General features: G+C 38.2%; 1 protein-coding gene and 1 long non-coding RNA gene across 7 annotated transcripts in view; one reads left to right on the forward strand and one right to left on the reverse strand.

The window, feature by feature from the left end:
• tenm2a (teneurin transmembrane protein 2a) overlaps positions 1-22,474 on the forward strand; it is a 404,535-nt gene that overhangs the window by 192,582 nt on the left and 189,479 nt on the right. The window lies entirely within an intron of this gene.
• Positions 3,081-22,112, reverse strand: LOC127971377 (uncharacterized). Its single transcript, XR_008156830.1, has 3 exons — positions 22,047-22,112; positions 11,890-13,550; positions 3,081-3,289 (listed from the first exon to the last, which is right to left on the reverse strand). It is a non-coding gene; the product is annotated as an uncharacterized LOC127971377 (long non-coding RNA).

Genomic DNA, 22,474 nt, shown 5'->3' on the forward strand with positions numbered 1-22,474 from the left:
CTGTGTGTGAAGACATGAAAGCTTCTCTTGCCTTTTATTGTTGGATGTGTCTGATTTCAGCTTGTCTCTCTCTTGATCAGGTTACTCATTAAATGAGCATGTCTTTGATGAATGCATCTAATTATATCCCTTACTTCTGTTAAATATGATATGACTGGCCTTGTCACTGCGGCACAGTTATTTCTCAGCTTTGTGTAATAGAGCCTAAAATGCTTTTGTAATTTCAAAATTATGCTTTCTAAAAAAAACAAAAAAAAAACAGAGGTCATGAGGCTAAACACAAAAAGCTGACCTGTGCTAGACAAAATCGAGAGAGCAATGAGTGTAAAACATGTAGAACAACACCCACAGTAGGCTTTTCCTTCCATTAAATATTGTATTTACAACTCTGAAAAAAGGCTTTTACCGGGTGAATCTCCGGGGCCGCAGACATGTGACCTGGTTAAGACTCACTCTCCTTTAGGCCCTCGAGACTAGTGAGAACAGACTGAGATTTCTGTGATCAAAAAGCACCACTGTGACAGACCAAACTTGCCCTGGTTTCGTCCGCCTTCACCTTTATTTTAGGCTTTTTTTTAACAGTCTCACTTCTTTACTGAATTCAGTCACATTTCTCAAGCACATTCTTTTCTTTTGTCATTGTGAGTGTTGAACCATAGCTGCTGTTATTAAGGTCTTTTTTTGTTATTTATACATTTTATTTCATAATTTAATATTATAAAATGCAGTCTCTAAGCAATAAGAGTGAAAATGTACCTACTCTTCTGCCATTCCAAACCTAAATTTTCAAGCTACTGTTCTTTACAATAAAAGCATACAGTGATCAGTGTGTAACAAGTAAATATAAAATGTACTTTTATTTCATTTTGACCATTTCATACAAATAAAATGTTGGTCTATTTTGTGGCTTCAAATGACATAACATAAAGGATTCATATAAAAGCTCTTTTATAGTTCTTATATGTTGATTTATGAAGCTTGACAGGTCCAAGTCATTATTGAAGTTTGATTGTGTCGCAAAATAAAAGCTTAAAAAGGTAATTATCTCATAATTTTGACTTTTCTTCTCTGAATTGCTATTCTAAGATCATATCTTTAAATTTAAAGATAAATAAAGAAATTTAAATTTGGGTGAACTATCTCTTTTAAAAAAAATTATTAGGCTCCTATATTTATGTTCAGTTATTTCACTTTAATAGCCTGGAAAAGGACCTGCACATTGCAATTAAAGTGTGTGTGTGTGTGTGTGTGTGTGTGTGTGTGTGTGTGTGTGTGTGTGTGTGTATATATATATATATATATATATATATATATATATATATATATATATATATAATTTAATTCATAAATTTCAAATTGATATGAGAAATAAAATCTTCTATTCAATGATCATGTTCAGACAGAGAGCAGTGAGTAAGTGGGTGTGTTTGTGTGTGAAACAGTCGTATTTTCATTTTATGTGTGTTGTGATGACAGAAGATATACAGGCGGTTTCGGACCAAAGCAATCGACCAGCTCTCATCAGAGCGACAATACTGACAGTCATAAAGCTTTCTGGGAGGACTACTCCACCCTCACACTTATATTGCAATGCTTTGTTTTTGTTGTTGTTATATATATCTTTTCATACTTTAACTTTGAGTTCAGCCCACCCACCTTCACTGAAACAGCACCATCAAAGCTCGCCGAGACCTTTATGAGAGCACAGAAAGAGCCGGGTTTGTCTCTTATTCTCTTTGTCCTTTTGTTCCCTGTGCTGGGAAGAGATGAGAGGGAGGAGAAATGATAGAAGAGCTTGATTTGGTTCTCTGTGTGAGTGTGTGTGTGTGTGTGTGTGCGTTTGGATAGAGAAGACTGGATTTGGCATGACAACCCCACACAAAGACCCTTAACACACACTGACCTTTAACACATCCTGACTCTTATCTCATACAGACCCCTACCATACAGAGAGTCTTATCAAGCAAAGACCCCCGCTTCTCCCTGTCAGACGGCTCGACCTCAGACCGCAGTTAAGGAATCGAACTGCCTCAAATATCAGAACTATGATGTGAAGCTCAGGTGAGCACATACAGATGTGCAAAATCATAAACATAACCTGACCCGCACTAGTTTTTAATGTCTCTTGTCTCATTGTGCATTATTTGTAAGTGCATGTTATTCAAAAGAAAAGAAATGTCATTGTCTTCCATCAAACTGCCTAACATATTCCATCTCTGAAAAAAAGAAAAAACTTTCTATTGGCATAAACGCAGCCGCATGGGTCTGGAAAAAAATAAATATTTAAGATCCCGTGAAATCCCTAAATGAGTTTTTTGTGGCTTTTAGTTCATGTCTATTGGCTCTCAGGCCATCTATATGCTAGCGTGATCATAAAAGCTGACCTTTAGCAGATATACACATTATCATAATCTATCCCACGATAAACAGTATTTTTCTCCTGGGAAAGCAGAGCAAAAATATTAATGACTTATCTTCATCTCTGGGCTCTCTGTCTAGAATAAAATAGCCCACCTCTGACTAACATTAGCAAATATCAAATTTGGGTTTACGGCTGTGATGTAAACTGGTATGAAAAACAATTCAATTGTGAATACATTTAAAAATTCCCCAAAATGTATTCCGGTGATATCAAAGCTAAATGTTCTGCATCATTACTTCTTTGTCTGCAGTGTCACATGAACTTTCAGAAATCATTTTACAAATGCTGATTTGATGCTCTAGAACATTGACTATTACAAGTGGTGAGAACAGTTGTGCTGCTTATGTTTTTATTATTAGGGCTCAAGCCCAAAGGGCGAGAGGCCTATTGTTTTCCTTAGGATTATTTTTTATTATTATTATTATTATTATTATTATTAGGGCTCAAGCCTGGAGGGCGAGAGCCCTATTGTTTTCCTTAGGATTATTTGTTATTAGGGCCCGAGCACCGATGGTGTGAGGACCCTCTTGGAATTGCTCCGTTTATTATTATTATTATTATTATTTAGGGCCCGAGCACCGATGGTGTGAGGACCCTCTTGGAATTGCTCCGTTTATTATTATTATTATTATTAGGGCCCGAGCACCGATGGTGTGAGGACCCTCTTGGAATTGCTCCGTTTATTATTATTATTATTATTATTATTATTATTATTATTATTCTTCTTCTCCAAAATGAATCGCATTTTTGAGGGCCTAAACATGCTCGAAAAGTCATGAAACTTTGCACACACCTCAGAACTGGTGAAAATTTACGTCTGATATGGGTTTCAGAAGTGGGTGTGGCAAAATGGCTCAACAGCGCCACCTATACACGTTCAACGGTGTGCGCCTCGAGCTACGTTTCATGTACATGTATGAAAATCAGTATACACATGTAACTCTCCAATACCTACAAAAAAGTCTCTTGGAGCAAAATCCGAAACCCAACAGGAAGTCAGTTATTACTAATATTATGAGCAAATTTTGTGTCATTTTTGTCATTTCCATGCGTTGTATTTTAACGAACTCCTCCTAGAGATTCATTCAGATCAACACCAAATTTGGTATGCCTAATCTGAAGGCCTTTGCGATGTTAAATTGCGAAGCTTTTGAGTTTTCGTTAATGGGCGTGTCCGTGGCGGCCTGGCGAATTTCGATGATTCGCCATGAAACAGGAAGTTGCTATAACTCAGACATACAATGACCAATCTGCCCCAATCTTCACATGTTTGATGAGACTCCTGACCTGAACAGATTGACATGCCCATATTCAGTTATAGTCATAGCGCCACCTATTGGCAACAGGAAGTGACATATTTTACACTGCGATGAACTACTCCTAGAAATTTTATGACCTCAATGTATTTTATGTGGTCAGTCTAATCTAAAGGCCTGTGCGATGTTAAGTTGTGAAGATCTTGAGTTTTCGTTAAAAGGCGTGTCCATGGCGCCATCACGAAGTTCGATGTCTCGCCATGGGAATAAAAGATGTTATAACTCAGGCATAAAATGTCCGGTCTTCCCCAAACTGCACATGTGTGATAAGAGTCCTGGCCTGAACACATCTGAAGGCCAAAATTCCATCAGGTGTGGCAAAATGGCTCGATAGCGCCACCTATACACTTTCAACAGAGTGCGCCTCGAGCTATGTTTCACGTACATGTACAAAAATCGGTATACACATGTAACACACCAATACCTACAAAAAAGTCTCTTGGTACGAAATCCGAATCCCAACAGGAAGTCGGTTATTTAGAATTTTCTCTGCAAAATTGGCGTTGTTTTTGCCATTTTCAGGGGTTGTACTTTAACGAACTCCTCCTAGAGATTTATTCACATCAACACCAAACCTGGTCAGTGTAATCTTAAGCCCTTTGCAATGTTAAATTGCGAAGATCTTTAGATTTCGTTAAAGGGCGTGTCCATGGCGGCCTGACAAATTTCGATGTTTCGCCATGAAAAAGGAAGTTGCTGTAACTCAGACATACAATGTCCAATCTGCCCCAAACTTCACATGTTAGATAAAACTTCTGCCCTTAACAGATCTACTTGCCCACATTCAGTTATAGTCATAGCGCCACCTATTGGCAACAGGAAGTGACATGTTGTACACTGCGACAAAATACTCCTATAATTTTTTTGAGATTAACATATATTTTGTGGTCAGTCTAATCTAAAGGCCTGTGCAATGTTAACTTTTGGAGATCTTGAGTTTTTGTTAAAGGGCGTTTCCATGGCGCCATGATAAAATTTGATGTCTTGCCACAGCAAGAGAAGTTGTTGTAACTCAAGCATAAAATGTTCAATCTTCCCCAAACTTCACATGTTTGATAAGAGTCCTGGCCTGAACACATCTGAAGGCCAATATTCCATTATAATGATAGCGCCACCTGCTGGCAACGGTAAGATTGGCACATATATGGGATATACTTTGATATATTCCACTTATATTTAGGACATTAAATGCATATTTCTCAACGTTCACCTTTTTACTAAAGCCACACTATGGCGGTGAGCCCGGGTGCGAGGGCCCGTTCATCGCTGCTTGCAGCTTTAATTAGGGCCCGAGCACCGATGGTGTGAGGACCCTCTTGGAATTGCTCCGTTTATTATTATTATTATTATTATTATTATTATTATTAGGGCTCAAGCCCGAAGGGGCGAAGAGCCCTATTGTTCTTCTAAGGATTATTCTTCTTATTATTATTTTTTTTATTTTTTATTAAACCTTCCGGGGGTTTTTAGGAGCCTTAACATGCTCAAAAACTCTTGAAAATTGGCACACACATTGGAATCTGCGGCCATCAGGACGCTGCAGAGGCTGGGACCCGGGCGTGGCACAGGGACTCTACAGCGCCCCCTGGAACACCTTCAGAAATCTTGAACCATAGCTCACACACACTTGCATGTATTTATATGAAACTCGGTACACTTATAGATCTCATTAAGCCGAACAACTTTCACACTTTATGTCTTAGGCTCCGCCCAACAGGAAGTCAACTATTCAGGGCTGTTTAAAAAAAGCATGCTCTGGAATTTGAAATACTCCTCTGAGGTTTTCAACCCGTTCGTCACGAAACTCGGTGAACATGATCTCAAGACATTGGGGATGAAAAATTGCGAGGGGATTTTTGATATCTCGAACGGTTTGCCCGTGGTGAGGCGTTGAAATTATGGCGAGAAATGAGAAACAGGAAATGTCTAATAACGTCCACATACATTTCCTGAATTTTATCAAACTTCATTGGTTTGTTCGTTGTATGATACAGATCGTATATATGTGACTATTAAGAGTCAACGTTATAGCGCCACCAACTGGCAGCAGGAAGTGAGTCATTTTCAAAATGTTTTGAATTTAGCATCTTATTTTTACTCGATTTCCTTAAAACTTCATCAGAATAATGACAAAACACGGCCGATGTAAATCTGTTGTGGGGATATTGATATCTAATATGGCGTTGCCATGGCAACGTGTCAAACTTGAATGTTCTGTTATGGTGAGTTTGAGGCAGACAACAAGCTCAGACTTACATGAAACTCAAAATACATATCGGTATTATTGATAGCTAGACAATGGCAAAAGCTTTTAAAAGGGCGTGAAGGAGGCACGCTATAGCGCCACCTTTTGTCAAAAGTGGGGGGGTTAGTTTTAGCTACAGACACAAAACTTGGTACATAAATTGTTCTAATCAAGACGGACAACTTTCTAATTCACAGTCATAAGCTACGATCAACAGGAAGTCGGCTATTTTGATTTGAATGTGTATTTTTGAGATTTTACAGTTGTGAATTAATGCATACTCCTCACAGGGGAAGTACACTATACACACCAAACTTTGTCTACATGAAGAAAAACCATTGAGGAACTTAAATTGCGAACGGATTTTGGTTAGCTTGAACGGTTTTGTCGTGGTGAATTTTTGAAATGACAGTAAAAAGGGAAACATTAATTGTCTTGTATGTTTAAATTGCAGCTTCCAAACACTTCGAAGCATTTTTTTATACAAAGATCAAATCATTCTGAGGAAATATGCATAGTTTCACGACTTTACAACACTGTATGGATAAAAGAAAATTAAAAAACTGTCAGACTTCTCAACTGACATGATCTCACTCTGGCCACCCTGTCTGTGTGAGGGAAGGGAGGGGGAGAGGGAGGGGGAGTGTGAGGGGGTTGGTGACTGTGACAGTGTGTGTGGACTGTAGGGAGGGGCTGTCTGGCAGAGAGAGAGAGAGAGAGACCTAATCATCCCTTTAATAATCAGGAAAAAAAAAATTGTATTTTTATTATTGTTATTGTTTTTGTTGTTGCTAATGGTGGTGTTTTTTCCTTTCATTACAGGTTAAGAAATCTCTTAGGCCTTATCCTTTTCTGACAGTTTTAGGGATTTAAAAACATCCTAAGAACCCTAATTTGTGCTGCAAATAATAATTTCAAACTCATTTGATACTGACCTATGACAACCTGTGACGTGACATGACATGTATTAATCTCATGGATGTAACAGTAAAACTCTTCAACTGACAGATAAAGCTTCAAATGCAAGCAAAACTATTTCACAAATGCTTATAGGTCATTAAAATCATTACAAAACACTAATAAATTATTTAAGGATTTGGTAACACTGTAAAATAATGTCTAATTTGTTAACATTATGCAGTATAACATAGTATGCAGTCTTCGTAGGGCACCAACTCCCAGAGGGGGCACCATCCCAGTTGCTCAAAAAAAAAAAAAAAAAAAAAACATGCGCCATTCTCCCATTCGCGCTCACGACCGCTCACACCTCATGTTTGCGGCTGAATGTTCGTAATTGATGGATGGACATCTATGCCTGGGTATAGGACATCAGCAATCCGGCACAGAGAAAAGAAAACTAAAGAAAATAAAACAGGCATAAAGTTGTCTTGACATTGGACTTTCTAGAGTCTCAAATTTAGGGCCGGTCTCTAAAGTTACATGTGATATTGTTATACACTTTTCTAACGTCAGTAGCATTTGAAGAGAATGACTTACAGTCATAAAAACAACTGTAATTGTTCATCTAGGTGACAGCTATAATGCACAATTAAATTGAATGTTTGATATTTATTACAACAAACTGTAAGTCATATGTAAATTATGCAACTTTTTCACATGGGCTCAAATGCAAATTTGAAGCTCAATAGCATTTGAGAAGAAAGACTTGCAGTCACAAAGCAATTGTAATGTGTTCATATAGGTGTCAGCTACAATGCACACCTTATACATTTTTTATAAATATAAAGTGTTACTAAAGTTATATATATTGTTCTGTGTATGTGATTTCAAAGTCTAGATTGGTCGGATTAACCCTTTAACTGCCGCATCCCTTAAAACTGATTGTCAGAGGGTTACTGTAAATGCTTATGCCCGCTGGGCACAGTTATCCTGATGCCACCGGGGTGGCGTTGCACTGATGGCTTGAGCCCGACATCGCTGCTTGCAGCTATATTTATTATTATTATTCTTCTTCTCCAAAATGAATCGCATTTTTGAGGGCCTAAACATGCTCGAAAAGTCATGAAACTTTGCACACACCTCAGAACTGGCGAAAATTTACGTCTGATATGGGTTTCAGAAGTGGGTGTGGCAAAATGGCTCAACAGCGCCACCTATACACGTTCAACGGTGTGCGCCTCGAGCTACGTTTCATGTACATGTATGAAAATCGGTATACACATGTAACTCTCCAATACCTACAAAAAAGTCTCTTGGAGCAAAATCCGAAACCCAACAGGAAGTCGGTTATTACTAATATTATGAGCAAATTTTGTGTCATTTTTGTCATTTCCATGCGTTGTATTTTAACGAACTCCTCCTAGAGATTAATTCAGATCAACACCAAATTTGGTATGCCTAATCTAAAGGCCTTTGCGATGTTAAATTGCGAAGCTTTTGAGTTTTCGTTGAAGGGCCTGTGTGTGGCGGCCTGGCGAATTTCGATGATTCGCCATGAAACAGGAAGTTGCTATAACTCAGACATACAATGACCAATCTGCCCCAAACTTCACATGTTGGATGAGACTCCTGTCCTGAACAGTTTGACACGACCATATTCAGTTATAGTCATAGCGCCACCTATTGGCAACAGGAAGTGACATATTTTACACTGCGACAAACTACTCCTAGAAATTTTTGACATCAATGTCTTTTTTGTCGTCAGTCTAATCTAAAGGCCTGTACGATGTTAAATTGAGAAGATCTTGAGTTTTCGTTAAAGGGCGTGTCCATGGCGCCATGTCAAAGTTCGATGTCTCGCCATGGGAGTAGAAGTTGCTCTAACTCAGTCATAAAATATCAGATCTTGCCCAAACTTCAAATGTTTGATAAGAGTACTGACCTGAACACATCTGGAGGCTAATATTCCATTGGGTGTGGCAAAATGGCTCGATAGCGCCACCTATACATTTTCAATGGAGTGCACCTCGAGCTACATGTCATATACATGTACGAAAATCGGTAAACATATGTAACACACCAATAGCTACAAAAAAGTCTCTTGGTACGAAATCCGAATCCCAAAAGGAAGTCGGTTATTTTTAATTTTCCCTGCAAAATTGGTGTTGTTTTTGTCATTTTCAGGGGTTGTATTTTAACGAACTCCTCCTAGAGATTTATTCAGATCAACACCAAACTTGGTCAGTGTAATCTAAAGCCCTTTGCCATTTTAAATTGCGAAGGAATTGAGGTTTCGTTAAAGGGCGTGTCCATGGCGGCCTGACAAATTTCGATGATTCGCCGTGAAAAATGATGGTGCTATAACTCACACATACAATGTCCAATCCGCCCCAAACTTCGCATTTTTGTTAAGACTCTTCACCTGAACAGATCTACATGCCAATATTCAGTTATAGTCATAGCGCCACCTATTGGCAACTGGAAGTGACATATTTTACACTGTGACAAACTACTCCTAGAAATTTTATGACATCAATGTCTTTTTTGTGGTCAGTCTAATCTAAAGACCTGTGTGATGTTTAGTTGTGAAGATCTTGAATTTTTGTTAAAAGGCATGTCCATGTCGCCATGACGAAGTTCGATGTCTCGCCATGGGAATAAAAGATGTTATAACTCAGGCATAAAATGTCCGATCTTGCCCAAACTTCACATGTGTGATAAGGGTCCTGGCTTGAACACATCTGAAGGCCAATATTCCATTATAACGATAGCGCCACCTGCTGGCAACAGGAAGATTGGCACACATATGGAATAAACTTTGATATATTGCACTTATATTTATGAGTTTAAATGCATATTTCTCAACGTTCACCTTTTTACTAAAGCCACACGATGGCGATGAGCCCGGGTGCGAGGGCCCGTTCATCGCTGCTTGCAGCTTTAATTATTATTATTATTATTATTATTATTATTATTCTTCTTCTCCAAAATGAATCGCATTTTTGAGGGCCTAAACATGCTCGAAAAGTCATGAAACTTTGCACACACCTCAGAACTGGCGAAAATTTACGTCTGATATGGGTTTCAGAAGTGGGTGTGGCAAAATGGCTCAACAGCGCCACCTATAAACGTTCAACGGTGTGCGCCTCGAGCTACGTTTCATGTACATGTATGAAAATCGGTATACACATGTAACTCTCCAATACCTACAAAAAAGTCTCTTGGAGCAAAATCCAAAACCCAACAGGAAGTCGGTTATTACTAATATTATGAGCAAATTTTGTGTCATTTTTGTCATTTCCATGCGTTGTATTTTAACGAACTCCTCCTAGAGATTCATTCAGATCAACACCAAATTTGGTATGCCTAATCTGAAGGCCTTTGCGATGTTAAATTGCGAAGCTTTTGAGTTTTCGTTAATGGGCGTGTCCGTGGCGGCCTGGCGAATTTCGATGATTCACCATGAAACAGGAAGTTGCTATAACTCAGACATACAATGACCAATATGCCCCATACTTCACATGTTTGATGAGTCTCCTAACATGAACAGATTGACATGCCCATATTCAGTTATAGTCATAGCGCCACCTATTGGCAACAGGAAGTGACATATTTTACACTGCGATGAACTACTCCTAGAAATTTTATGACATCAATTTTTTTTTGTGGTCAGTCTAATCTAAAGGCCTGTGCGATGTTAAATTGTGAAGATCTTGAGTTTTCGTAAAAAGGCGTGTCCATGGCGCCGTCACGAAGTTCGATGTCTTGCCATGGGAATAAAAGTTGTTATAACTCAGGCATAAAATGTCTGATCTTCCCCAAACTTCACATGTGTGATAAGAGTCCTGGCCTGAACACATCTGAAGGCCAAAATTCCATCAGTTGTGGCAAAATGGCTCGATAGCGCCACCTATACACTTTCAACAGAGTGCGCCTCGAGCTATGTTTCACGTACATGTACAAAAAACGGTATACACATGTAACACACCAATACCTACAAAAAAGTCTCTTGGTACGAAATCCGTATTCCAACAGGAAGTCGGTTATTTTGAATTTTCTCTGCAAAATTGGCGTTGTTTTTGCCATTTTCAGGGGTTGTACTTTAACGAACTCCTCCTAGAGATTTATTCAGATCAACACCAAACCTGGTCAGTGTAATCTTAAGCCCTTTGCGATGTTAAATTGCGAAGATCTTTAGATTTCGTTAAAGGGCGTGTCCATGGCGGCGTGACAAATTTCGATGTTTCGCCATGAAAAAGGAAGTTGCTGTAACTCAGACATACAATGTCCAATCTGCCCCAAACTTCACATGTTAGATAAAACTTCTGCCCTTAACAGATCTACATGCCCACATTCAGTTATAGTCATAGCGCCACCTATTGGCAACAGGAAGTGACATGTTTTACGCTGCGAAAAACTACTCCTATAATTTTTTTGAGATTAACATATATTTTGTGGTCAGTCTAATCTAAAGACCTGTGCAATGTTAACTTTTGGAGATCTTGAGTTTTTGTTAAAGGGCGTTTCCATGGCGCCATGACAAAATTTGATGTCTTGCCACAAGTTGTTGTAACTCAAGCATAAAATGTTCAACCTTCCCCAAACTTCACATGTGTGATAAGAGTCCTGGCCTGAACACATCTGAAGGCCAATATTCCATTATAATGATAGCGCCACCTGCTGGCAACGGTAAGATTGGCACATATATGGGATATACTTTGATATATTCCACTTATATTTAGGACATTAAATGCATATTTCTCAACGTTCACCTTTTTACTAAAGCAACACGATGGCGGTGAACCCGGGTGCGAGGGCCCGTTCATCGCTGCTTGCAGCTTTAATCTTATTATTATTATTCTTCTTCTCTAAGATGAATCGCATTTTTGAGGGCCTAAACATGCTCGAAAAGTCATGAAACTTTGCACACACCTCAGAACTGGCGAAAATTTACGTCTGATATGGGTTTCAGAAGTGGGTGTGCCAAAATGGCTCAACAGCGCCACCTATACACGTTCAACGGTGTGCGCCTCGAGCTACGTTTCATGTACATGTATGAAAATCGGTATACACATGTAACTCTCCAATACCTACAAAAAAGTCTCTTGGAGCAAAATCCGAAACCCAACAGGAAGTCGGTTATTTCAAATATTATGAGCAAATTTTGTGTCATTTTTGTCATTTCCATGCGTTGTATTTTAACGAACTCCTCCTAGAGATTAATTCAGATCAACACCAAATTTGGTATGCCTAATCTAAAGTCCTTTGCGATGTTAAATTGCGAAGCTTTTGAGTTTTCGTTGAAGGGCCTGTGTGTGGCGGCCTGGCGAATTTCGATGATTCGCCATGAAACAGGAAGTTGCTATAACTCAGACATACAATGACCAATCTGCCCCAAACTTCACATGTTGGATGAGACTCCTGTCCTGAACAGTTTGACACGACAATATTCAGTTATAGTCATAGCGCCACCTATTGGCAACAGGAAGTTACATATTTTAAGCTGCGACAAACTACTCCTAGAAATTTTTGACATCAATGTCTTTTTTGTCGTCAGTCTAATCTAAAGGCCTGTACGATGTTAAAATGAGAAGATCTTGAGTTTTTGTTAAAGGGCGTGTCCATGGCGCCATGTCAAAGTTCGATGTCTCGCCATGGGAGTAGAAGTTGCTGTAACTCAGTCATAAAATATCAGATCTTGCCCAGACTTCAAATGTTTGATAAGAGTACTGACCTGAACACATCTGGAGGCTAATATTCCATTGGGTGTGGCAAAATGGCTCGATAGCGCCACCTATACATTTTCAATGGAGTGCGCCTCGAGCTACATGTCATATACATGTACGAAAATCGGTAAACATATGTAACACACCAATAGCTACAAAAAAGTCTCTTGGTACGAAATCCGAATCCCAACAGGAAGTCGGTTATTTTTAATTTTCCCTGCAAAATTGGTGTTGTTTTTGTCATTTTCAGGGGTTGTATTTTAACGAACTCCTCCTAGAGATTTATTCAGATCAACACCAAACTTGGTCAGTGTAATCTAAAGCCCTTTGCCATGTTAAATTGCGAAGGAATTGAGGTTTCGTTAAAGGGCGTGTCCATGGCGGCCTGACAAATTTCGATGATTCGCCGTGAAAAATGATGGTGCTATAACTCAGACATACAATGTCCAATCCGCCCCAAACTTCACATTTTTGTTAAGACTCTTCACCTGAACAGATCTACATGCCAATATTCAGTTATAGTCATAGCGCCACCTATTGGCAACTGGAAGTGACATATTTTACACTGTGACAAACTACTCCTAGAAATTTTATGACATCAATGTCTTTTTTGTGGTCAGTCTAATCTAAAGGCCTGTGCGATGTTAAGTTGTGAAGATCTTGAGTTTTGGTTAAAAGGCGTGTCCATGGCGCCGTCACGAATTTCGATGTCTCGCCATGGGAATAAAATATGTTATAACTCAGGCATAAAATGTCCGATCTTCCCCAAACTGCACATGTGTGATAAGAGTCCTGGCCTGAACACATCTGAAGGCCAAAATTCCATCAGGTGTGGCAAAATGGCTCGATAGCGCCACCTATACACTTTCAACAGAGTGCGCCTCGAGCTATGTTTCACGTACATGTACAAAAATCGGTATACACATGTAACACAGCAATACCTACAAAAAAGTCTCTTGGTACGAAATCCGAATCCCAACAGGAAGTCAGTTATTTAGAATTTTCTCTGCAAAATTGGCGTTTTTTTGCCATTTTCAGGGGTTGTACTTTAACGAACTCCTCCTAGAGATTTATTCAGATCAACACCAAACCTTGTCAGTGTAATCTTAAGCCCTTTGCGATGTTAAATTGTGAAGATCTTTAGATTTCGTTAAAGGGTGTGTCCATGGCGGCCTGACAAATTTCGATGTTTCGCCATGAAAAAGGAAGTTGCTGTAACTCAGACATACAATGTCCAATCTGCCCCAAACTTCACATGTTAAATAAAACATCTGCCCTTAACAGATCTACATGCCCACATTCAGTTATAGTCATAGCGCCACCTATTGGCAACAAGAAGTGACATGTTTTGCGCTGCAACAAACTACTCCTATAATTATTTTGAGATTAACATATATTTTGTGGTTAGTCTAATCTAAAGGCCTGTGCAGTGTTAATTTTTGGAGATCTTGAGTTTTTGTTAAAGGGCGTTTCCATGGCGCCATGACAAAATTTGATGTCTTGCCACAGCAAGAGAAGTTGTTGTAACTCAAGCATAAAATGTTCAATCTTCCCCAAACTTCACATGTTTGATAAGAGTCCTGGCCTGAACACCTCTGAAGGCCAATATTCCATTATAATGATAGCGCCACCTGCTGGCAACGGTAAGATTGGCACATATATGGGATATACTTTGATATATTCCACTTATATTTAGGACATTAAATGCATATTTCTCAACGTTCACCTTTTTACTAAAGCCACACGATGGCGGTGAGCCCGGGTGCGAGGGCCCGTTCATCGCTGCTTGCAGCTTTAATTAGGGCTCAAGCCCAAAGGGCGAGAGGCCTATTGTTTTCCTTAGGATTATTTTTTATTATTATTATTATTATTATTATTATTATTTTTTTTTTTTTCCAACGTCTCGGGGGCTTTTGGGGCCCTTAACGTGCTTAAAAAGTCTTGAAAATTGGCACACAGATTGGAACCTGCGGCCATTAGGGCCGGGCAGAGACTGATACACGGGCGTGGCACAGGGGCTCTACAGCGCCCCCTGGAATATGGAGGGCCATATATCATACATTCTTGCTCGTAGACGTATGAAACTCGGTACACATATAAATCTCATCAATCCAAACAACTTTTGTATTGCATATCATGGGCTCCGCCCAACAGGAAGTTGGCTATTTAGGGTTTAGTATTCAAATTTTTCGTCAAAGTTGTGGGGGCTTTTGGGGTCCTTAACATACTCAAAAACTCTTGAAAATTTGCGCACACTTTGGAATCTGTGGCCTTTAGGAGCCTGCAGAGGCTGGGACCCGGGCGTGGCACAGGGGCTCTACGGCGCCCCCTGGAACACAGTCAGAAATGTTGATGTATAGCTCACACATACTTGCACATATTCATATGAAACTCAGTACACATATAGATCTCATCGTGCCGAACAACTTTCGTATTGCATGTCATAGGCTCCACCCAACAGGAAGTCAGCTATTTAGAGTTATGTAAAAAGCGCATGCTCTGGAATTTGAAATACTTGTCATAGGTTTTTTTCTCGATTGCCGCCAAACTCGGTCAACATGATCTCAAGACATTGGGGATGAAAAATTGCCAGGGGATTTTTGATATCTCGAACGGTTTGCTCGTGGCGAGGCGTTGAAATTATGGCGAGAAATTAGAAACAGGAAGTGTCTAATACCATCCACATACATTTCCTGATTTTAATCAAACTTCATCAGATTATTCGTTGTATGATGTCGATCGCATATATGTGACTATTAGGAGTCAAAGTTATAGCGCCACCAACTGGCAGAAGGAAGTGTGTCATTTTCAAAATGATTTGAATTCAGCATCTTATTATTACTCGATTTGCTTCAAACTTCATCAGAATAATGTTAAAACACAGCCGATATAAATCTGCAAGGGGGATATTGATATCTAAAAAATTGTTGGCGTGGCAACATGTCAAACTGGAATACTTCTCAGGTGATTTTGAGGCAAATAACATACTTAGAATTTCACAAAACTCTGAACACACATCAGTATTTCTGATAGGAACTTAAATTGTGAATGGATTTTGGATAGCTTGAATGGTTTTGCCGTGGTGATTTTTTTAAATGACCTTACAAAGGGAATCATTATTGTATTTTTAAATTGCAGCTTCCAAACACGTCAAAGAATTTTTTCATACAGATGAAAAAGTCATTCTGAGGAAATATGCATAGTTTCACGACTTTACAACACTGTATGGATAACAGAAAATTAAAAAAACTGTCAGACATCTCATCTCACTCTGTCCCTCAGTTTGAGTATATGTGCTTCAGACTTCCATTGTCTGAGAGAAATAGCGCCCCTACAGGTTCAATTCCCGGACATTTACTTTCACTTTTAAATCGGTTAAAAATACAAACAAATACTTAGATTTAATTCACACTGACAAGCTAAACCAACATATCTGATTATTACCGGTTCAGGGCTCATGGATAAATTATTTCTGGCCAGAGATACGTGAGAAACACGAGAGATGAATCACCGCTCTGAGCAGGAGCGTGTGGAATGATGAGCTCAGAGAAAACAAATTTATTCCTGTTTTAAAGCTTTTAAAAATAAATTATTACAGCGATATCACACAATCAACCAATTAGAACACACCAAGAGCTAAATTAAGATGTTTTTGAACTGTTTGTGTGAAAATGAAATATTTGCAGCTGCCTATCTGAAACCACCGCCTCCGATCAGCGCTTACAGTGTCCAGCTCAAAACAAACGAATTTATTCTTTAAGAGCTTTTTTAAATAAAATATTACCACAAATGCACACAATAAACCCATTGTAACACAACAAGAGCTAAATGCAGGTGTTTGTGACCTGTTTAAGTGTGCAAGACTATTTGAAAGCGCGACTGGCAGAATAACATATCTCTCGAGCTGCAGGATTCTGGCTTTCGTCGTACGAACGAACACATCACGGACAAGATTATTTCAAAATACATAATAGCTTGGCGACTATAAACGAAAACAGCCACGTGAACATAAACTGGATCTACTGGATTTGAATATTAAAGTGACCACATTTACCACTTGCTTCTGTCTTCAATTTTAATCTATATAAAAAAGGAAACTCATTCGACTTGGCTGCTTTTTTAATGTGTGCGTATTTATTTATTTATCTTTTTATACATTTTGTATAATTTCATAGTTTGTGTATTACAATTATAAAAACAAAAATAAAATTAGCCACTCACATAGAAATAGCTTAGGCCTTAACCTTTTTCTGACAGTTTTAGGGATTTTTAAAAATCCTAAAAAAAACCTTATTTGTGCTGCAAATAATAATTTCAAACTCATTTGATACTGACCTATGACATCCTGTGACATTATATTTATTTTAATTTACATAATCTCATGGATGTAACAGTAAATCTGTTCAGCTCACAGATCAATACTAAGCTGTAATACAAGCAGAACTTTCACAAATGCTTATGAGTCATTTAAGGATTTGATAACACTGTAAAATAATGTCTAATTTGTTAACATTAGCAAATTCATTGATAACACTTTATAATAACTGCACTCATTATTAAATAGTCAGTTCATGCTTTATAAAGCCTTGTCCCAATATTAATAGTCAGTAGTAAGCAGTTTATAAATACAGCTATAAATAGCTTGTCCTTGGTTTATAAGCACATTTATTAAAAATGAGAGTAAGTTATCTTCCTATGAAAAATAAAAGATAAAAATAAACAAACAACAACACAGATTGATACAGAACTCAGAAATTTTATTGTGGATTTATGATAAAGCCTGCAAATGAATTCATACTCCTACTCATACTACTCCATACTCCTTTTTCAACATGATGCCAATATACTGAGATGTTAAATTGTGAATGGGTTTAGGATAGCTTAAATGGTGTTGCCATAGAGATTTATTAAAGTAACATAAAACAATACAATAGTTATTTTACTATATCTTTACAATTTTTCATTCTAAATCTTCATAATTTTTTATATAAGTAGAAGTCCTCATTTGAAGGAAGCACAGTAAGTTTCATAGCTTTATCACTTTCAAGAGCCAGCATAAAATTTAAACTATCATAACTTATAAATCAAGCTTGCAATTCTTAGTACCTATAATGGCCACCAGAGGGAGCTATAGGATTACTTTTAAATAATTATTGTAGAAACGAGTATGATTTAAATCATTTATAGAAATCTTTCAAAAAAAAAAGAATTGTATATATTTTACTGATAAAATGACCCTCACTTAATTAGAATAACAAGCTGAAGTATTTTGAACTGTATATTAAGAATAATTCTTTATAGGCTTTATGGACAGATACGTTTTGAGTGACTCTTGAAGGATCAGCACCACATCCTCTTTTACCACTGTTTAAAGAATTAATCTTACAGAATAGGTGTGAATGAATTTTGGATAGCTTGAATGGTTTTGCCGTGATGTTTTTTGAAATAATAGTAAAAAAGGAACCAGTAAATGTTTTTTTTTATTTTTTTAAAGTGCAGCTTCTAAACACTTTAAAAAAAAAAAAAATGTACACATAGAAGACCAGTCATTCTGAGGAAATATGCATAGTTTCATGACTATACAACACTATATGGATGATAGAAAATTAAAAAACTATCATACATCTGATGTCACTCAGTCCCACTGTCACTGTGGGTAATGGGTGTGTGTGTGTGTGTGTGTTGTCAGTTCTTCTTGACCTGCTTTTTTCTTCTTCTTTTCTGACCTCATGAGCCAGTCAGCATTTTTTGTACAATGGTCAAGTCTTAACTTATCAATTTCTGTATTGCATTTGTGTTTGATATTTCTCATGGGTATTTCATAATTTTCGACCTTACAGTTTGAGTTAAAAGTCTATTTTAGCGCATTTCATCTGTAAAAGAAAACATGCCTAATAATTCTGCACATGAATATAAGGAGTTTTTCTCTTCCAGCTTTCCTGGACTATTGTATAGCACTCATAAATGATTAAATAAAAAATAATGGTAGTTATTAAGATTGATATGGTTTGGAATTGGTAAAATGTACTTGGAAAAAAATCACAATAAAACAATGTTTTAATGTTTAAGTTTGAAATATTAACTGACATGAATGAATGCTATATAAATATTGTTCATGTTAACATAATGTTTATAAATAAAATCTTATTGTACAGTGTTACTAAAGTTATATATATATATATATATATATATATATATATATATATATATATATATATATATATATATATATATATATATATATATATACATATATTTACATATACATATACATATACATATATATATATATATATATATATATTGTTCTGTGAATGTGATTTTAAAGTCTAGATGATTCGGATTAACCCTTTAACTGCCGTATCCTTTAAAACCTCACTGCCAGAGGGATATTGTGAATGCATGTGCCCGCTGGGCACAGTTTACCTGATGCCACGGGGGGGTTATGGCATTGGTGGCTTGAGCCCGCCATCGCTGCTTGCAGCTATATTTATTATTATTATTCTTCTTCTCTAGGATGAATCGCATTTTTGAGGGCCTAAACATGCTCGAAAAGTCATGAAACTTTGCACACACCTCAGAACTGGCGAAAATTTACGTCTGATATGGGTTTCAGAAGTGGGTGTGGCAAAATGGCTCAACAGCGCCACCTATACACATTCAACGGTGTGCGCCTCGAGCTACGTTTCATGTACATGTATGAAAATCGGTATACACATGTAACTCTCCAATACCTACAAAAAAGTCTCTTGGAGCAAAATCCGAAACCCAACAGGAAGTCGGTTATTTCTAATATTATGAGCAAATTTTGTGTCATTTTTGTCATTTCCATGCGTTGTATTTTAACGAACTCCTCCTAGAGATTAATTCAGATCAACACCAAATTTGGTATGCCTAATCTAAAGGCCTTTGCGATGTTAAATTGCGAAGCTTTTGAGTTTTCGTTAATGGGCGTGTCCGTGGCGGCCTGGCGAATTTCGATGATTCGCCATGAAACAGGAAGTTGCTATAACTCAGACATACAATGACCAATCTGCCCCAAACTTCACATGTTTGATGAGACTCCTGACCTGAACAGATTGACATGCCCATATTCAGTTATAGTCATAGCGCCACCTATTGGCAACAGGAAGTGACATATTTTACACTGCGATGAACTACTCCTAGAAATTTTATGACATCAATGTATTTTTTGTGGTCAGTCTAATCTAAAGCCCTGTGCGATGTTAAGTTGTGAAGATCTTGAGTTTTCGTTAAAAGGCGTGTCCATGGCGCCGTCACGAAGTTCGATGTCTCGCCATGGGAATAAAAGATGTTATAACTCAGGCATAAAATGTCCGATCTTCCCCAAACTTCACATGTGTGATAAGAGTCCTGGCCTGAACACATCTGAAGGCCAAAATTCCATCAGGTGTGGCAAAATGGCTCGATAGCGCCACCTATACACTTTCAACAGAGTGCGCCTCGAGCTATGTTTCACGTACATGTACAAAAATTGGTACACACATGTAACACACCAATACCTACAAAAAAGTCTCTTGGTATGAAATCCGAATCCCAACAGGAAGTCGGTTATTTAGAATTTTCTCTGCAATATTGGCGTTGTTTTTGCCATTTTCAGGGGTTGTACTTTAACGAACTCCTCCTAGAGATTTATTCAGATCAACACCAAACCTGGTCAGTGTAATCTTAAGCCCTTTGCGATGTTAAATTGCGAAGATCTTTAGATTTCGTTAAAGGGCGTGTCCATGGTGGCCTGACAAATTTCGATGTTTCGCCATGAAAAAGGAAGTTGCTGTAACTCAGACATACAATGTCCAATCTGCCCCAAACTTCACATGTTAGATAAAACTTCTGCCCTTAACAGATCTACATGCCCACATTCAGTTATAGTCATAGCGCCACCTATTGGCAACAGGAAGTGACATGTTTTACAATGCGACAAACTACTCCTATAATTTTTTTGAGATTAACATATATTTTGTGGTCAGTCTAATCTAAAGGCCTGTGCAATGTTAACTTTTGGAGATCTTGAGTTTTTGTTAAAGGGCGTTTCCATGGCGACATGACAAAATTTGATGTCTTGCCACAGCAAGAGAAGTTGTTGTAACTCAAGCATAAAATGTTCAATCTTCCCCAAACTTCACATGTTCGATAAGAGTCCTGGCCTGAACACATCTGAAGGCCAATATTCCATTATAATGATAGCGCCACCTGCTGGCAACGGTAAGATTGGCACATATATGGGATATACTTTGACATATTCCACTTATATTAACGATTTGAAATGCATATTTCTCACCTTCACCTTTTTACTAAAGCCACACGATTGCGGTGAGCCCGGGTGCGAGGGCCCGTTCATCGCTGCTTGCAGCTTTAATTATTATTATTATTATTATTATTATTATTATTATTATTCTTCTTCTCCAAAATGAATCGCATTTTTGAGGGCCTAAACATGCTCGAAAAGTCATGAAACTTTGCACACACGTCAGAACTGGCGAAAATTTACGTCTGATATGGGTTTCAGAAGTGGGTGTGGCAAAATGGCTCAACAGCGCCACCTATACACGTTCAACGGTGTGCGCCTCGAGCTACGTTTCATGTACATGTATGAAAATCGGTATACACATGTAACTCTCCAATACCTACAAAAAAGTCTCTTGGAGCAAAATCCGAAACCCAACAGGAAGTCGGTTATTACTAATATTATGAGCAAATTTTGTGTCATTTTTGTCATTTCCATGCGTTGTATTTTAACGAACTCCTCCTAGAGATTCATTCAGATCAACACCAAATTTGGTATGCCTAATCTGAAGGCCTTTGCGATGTTAAATTGCGAAGCTTTTGAGTTTTCGTTAATGGGCGTGTCCTTGGCGGCCTGGCGAATTTCGATGATTCGCCATGAAACAGGAAGTTGCTATAACTCAGACATACAATGACCAATCTGCCCCAAACTTCACATGTTTGATGAGACTCCTGGCCTGAACAGATTGACATGCCCATATTCAGTTATAGTCATAGCGCCACCTATTGGCAACAGGAAGTGACATATTTTACACTGCAATGAACTACTCCTAGAAATTTTATGACATCAATGTCTTTTTTGTGGTCAGTCTAATCTAAAGGCCTGTGCGATGTTAAGTTGTGAAGATCTTGAGTTTTCGTTAAAAGGCGTGTCCATGGCGCCGTCACGAAGTTCGATGTCTCGCCATGGGAATAAAAGATGTTATAACTCAGGCATAAAATGTCCGATCTTCCCCAAACTTCACATGTGTGATAAGAGTCCTGGCCTGAACACATCTGAAGGCCAAAATTCCATCAGGTGTGGCAAAATGGCTCGATAGCGCCACCTATACACTTTCAACAGAGTGCGCCTCGAGCTATGTTTCACGTACATGTACAAAAATCGGTATACACATGTAACACACCAATACCTACAAAAAAGTCTCTTGGTACGAAATCCGAATCCCAACAGGAAGTCGGTTATTTAGAATTTTCTCTGCAATATTGGCGTTATTTTTGCCATTTTCAGGGGTTGTACTTTAACGAACTCCTCCTAGAGATTTATTCAGATCAACACCAAACCTGGTCAGTGTAATCTTAAGCCCTTTGCGATGTTAAATTGCGAAGATCTTTAAATTTCGTTAAAGGGCGTGTCCATGGCGGCCTGACAAATTTCGATGTTTCGCCATGTAAAAGGAAGTTGCTGTAACTCAGACATACAATGTCCAATCTGCCCCAAACTTCACATGTTAGATAAAACTTCTGCCCTTAACAGATCTACATGCCCGCATTCAGTTATAGTCATAGCGCCACCTATTGGCAACAGGAAGTGACATGTTTTACGCTGCGACAAACTACT

The sequence above is a fragment of the Carassius gibelio genome, chromosome B14, assembly GCF_023724105.1.
Source record: "Carassius gibelio isolate Cgi1373 ecotype wild population from Czech Republic chromosome B14, carGib1.2-hapl.c, whole genome shotgun sequence".
Classification (NCBI taxonomy): Eukaryota; Metazoa; Chordata; class Actinopteri; order Cypriniformes; family Cyprinidae; genus Carassius; species Carassius gibelio.